The sequence below is a fragment of the Crocuta crocuta genome, unplaced genomic scaffold (assembly GCF_008692635.1).
Source record: "Crocuta crocuta isolate KB4526 unplaced genomic scaffold, BGI_CrCroc_1.0 scaffold560, whole genome shotgun sequence".
NCBI lineage: Eukaryota > Metazoa > Chordata > Mammalia > Carnivora > Hyaenidae > Crocuta > Crocuta crocuta.
Genome location: NW_027529656.1, coordinates 1,291,665 through 1,295,291, shown reverse-complemented (window position 1 = coordinate 1,295,291; position 3,627 = coordinate 1,291,665). Strand labels below are relative to the sequence as shown.

The 3,627-nt window shown below is 34.4% G+C and overlaps 1 pseudogene; it reads right to left on the bottom strand.

The window, feature by feature from the left end:
- Positions 1–361: 361 nt before the first annotated feature.
- On the bottom strand, positions 362–457 carry LOC144230532 (U2 spliceosomal RNA; annotated as a pseudogene).
- Positions 458–3,627: the final 3,170 nt, after the last annotated feature.

Sequence of the window (3,627 nt, the reverse complement as noted above, 5' to 3'; positions counted from 1 at the left end):
AAAATACTTGATTGAACAGTATTTTTAAGATGATTAAAATGACTCACAACTTCTAGCCAGGTGAGAGTTTTTCGAGATGTTCTTATTTGTTCTTTCTTTATTTTCCCTTTCTGTCTAGATTTAATTTTTCCAAAGTCCAAAGTTATATAAATCCCTGTAGACGAGGGGTGATTTATAAGCAAAGAGGGTCATCAAGATTAGGATGGAGTTCAAAAGAAGCAATAAGAGAGAAACCACTTGAAAAAACAAAAGTCATTTTATGTTCCAATAAGAATTCCCCAAGCCTATCATTCTCAAAGCAGGCTGTTCAGAAAATAAAATCTTTTCTTAAAAATAAACCTTCAGATTTGAAAAATATTTTTTGGTGTAAATGACAAAATTAGAGCTTTATTAATGATTATTAAATTGATAAGGACAGATACTACACTTGATCTTAGACAATAGACTGAGAGTCAATTAGGGATAATTATTAAAATATGAGAAAACAAGGCAGTATTACTAGAGGTAAATTTAAAACATTTAGTCCTTCCTAAACAGAGAATTGACATCTGCTCAGAAAGTTTGGTGGGCTGCTTTTCTTTTTTTTTTTTTTGTAAATTCTGTTTTTGTTTTTGTTGTTGTTGTTTTGAGAAACAGAGTGCAAGTAGGGGAGGGGCAGAGAGAGAGGAAGACACAGACTCAGAAGCAAGCTGTAGGCTCCAAACTGTCAGCACAGAGCCAGATGCAGGGCTTGAACTCACAAACTGAGATATTGACCTGGGCCAAAGTCTGACACCTAACTGACTGAGCCACTCAAGCACCCTTACATTCTGGTTTATATTTCAATTTATCTATAGAAAGATTTTCTCTGGTGCATCAATAAGAAACCTGTTATTAAAATTCACCAAAGCTGCATCCTCCAAATTCACCTGTATCCATAGGAAAGATGACATTTCATCTCCATCATTCTGACTTTTATGTTCATCAAACTTGTTTGAATTTGATATGGAAAAAACTACAATAACATATATCAAAGGAGGATATAGGAGAAGTAAGAGCAAACTGGAATGACTCCCTCAGAGGGAGCTGAGATTTGCTGCAAAATTGGCATGTGACCCCTTAGAGCAGCAGATTGAGAGCCAGTAACAACAGCAGTTGAGGAACAACCATTTAAATACTGTGACAGCTGCATTCAGCTGTCACAGAAAAGCTGGACAGACTTCATGGTAGATTACTGGACAGATCAATGTAAAAACTTTAAACATTATAATTTGAGTTTCAAGGTGAACACTTTTCCTGGGTAGAGACACTGGTACTTCCTGTTTTCACGAAAATGCCTGACAAATTAACGCAGTTTGCCTCTAAGGAAAGACACAGACAGGATGACATATTTCAATGTTCCTTAGCTCAAAGTCTACTCTGAAAACAGAACCCAAGTCAAAGCTTGTGTGAGGCTAGTTTAGTATTATTTTTATTATTATTACTGTCATTTTAGTTTGTGTTTTGAGGGAGATGATGAGAGCTGGTGAGGGGTAGAGAGAGGAGGAGAGAGAGAATCCTAAATAGGCTCTACACTGTCCGTGCAGAGCCTGATGCGGGCTCAAACCCATGAACTGTGAGATCATGACCTGAGCCAAAATCAAGAGTTGGACACTTAACTGACTGAGCCACTGATGTACCCTGGCATGTGATCCCAGGTAGGAGGTGGAATGCAGGGCTGTAAGAGTAAAATAGGGAAGGAGGAACAGTCAATGCAAGGATGTCATGGAGTTGGGTGTTCTCTGGGCAAATGTTACCCATTCCCACTGGAATGTTCCAAGGACCTTATAAAATGTACCACAGACTTGTCTACCCAAAGATGAAATAGGGACATATGTATCCAATACTTTTTGTCCCTGATGGTCCAGGATGGCCCTGTTGACATTAATTGCTTATACCTCCAGTTACAAGGCAGTCCGATTAGATGACATTTTCCACATGGGTCTTACAGAAACTTCAGGGCAAGACTCACATTGCAAGATTCTCAGCTTAAGGCAATGCTTTGTGAGGTTGCACCAGCAAAAGCGCTTTAAAGCTTGCATGACACTGACTGCTGCGACTGCTGGATTTTCAAATAGTGTACAAGTTGTGTCCAATGTAAAGGATAGTCAGAACAATAATACTATATTGAGTCTAGGCTGGGGTTGGTCTGATGAAAGACAATTTGGTCAGAGATTTAATGATTTTAATGATACAAAAGGCAGTGTGCCAGACTAGTGCTTTTGATTCCCAGAACTTATCCTTTTTATTACTATTTTTATATGATGAAATTATTTTCAGAAATAGTCATGAATTTAAATTATTAATAAAAATGGTCAAATAAAGCATATGGTGAATGTTTTCTTTAGTTGAATTCTGTACTTCTAATAATACAAGTAAAATAATATAAATATCAATACTACACAATGATATAAATAATAAACAAAAATTAAGTCACTTTGATTTAAAAATCTGTGTTTTTTATAATTTTGTATCTATATATTGGTCTATCACAGAAATGAATGATAACATTACATTTTAGTTTTGAGCCTTAAGTTATGAAAACTTATCAAAGAGTTTGTCAAAATCTATATTCTTCATATATTGGTGTCTAATAATTAGCATAGCCTAGTTCCATTTTTCATTCATGTTTGATGAAGTATTTTTAATATATTTAACTTCAAAAGTTTGTTTACTTGATGTGACAATTATACAAAATAAATTCTTTTTTTTTTTTAAGTTTATTTATTTGGAGAGAGAGAGAAAGCATGAGTGGGGGACAGGCAGAGAGAGAGAATCCCAAGCAGGCTCTGCACTATCAGTGCAGAATCCAATGTGGGACTCAATCTCACGAACCATGAGATCATGACCTGAGCCGAAGTCTGATGCTTAATTGACTGAGCAATCCAGATGCCCCTACTAAATAAATTCTCAAATATAATAGTTTGTCAGACATTCATAAAAAAATAAGTTTTGCAATAAAATCCAGACATTTCCATAATGTCTATGTATTTATTTCTTCAGGATTGATTCTAGCAAATTTCTAGTATTTCTATAGTTAAAAATACTTTCACCAGATAATTTATCATATATTCCTGTTACAATTTGATAAAATATATTTGAAGTTTTCTTCTTCAGAGAAAACACTTTAAATGTAAGTGTACATTGACTTCATTTGATCTACTAATTTAGAATCCTTGCCCTGTTAATGAAAATACATTCAAATACTGTATCTTTGATTATTTTCTGATGATATAACACCATTATCCTTTACCATTTCTTTTGGTCTTTGTCTTCTGCAAATATTCATTTCCATACATTTTATTGTACAAAGTTAATTAACTCCATTTTTTTTTTTTTTTTACTCAATCTTCAAGGGTTAATTTAAAATTTGATGTTTCACTGTAAATAAGTCAAATCTTATTCTGGTTGTTTGCAATATTTGTGTCATTTTAATATTTACACTTCAAATTTGGCTTTCAAGTGAGAGAACTCAGAAAAGACATAGCAGAAAACAACATCTGAGCTGATGTTCATGTGTCCACATTTTCCTTTGGATCACCCAGTACTTCATTGGTTGAATCAACTTTCAAAATGTCAAAATGTATCTTTCCTGTACACACAGCTTCA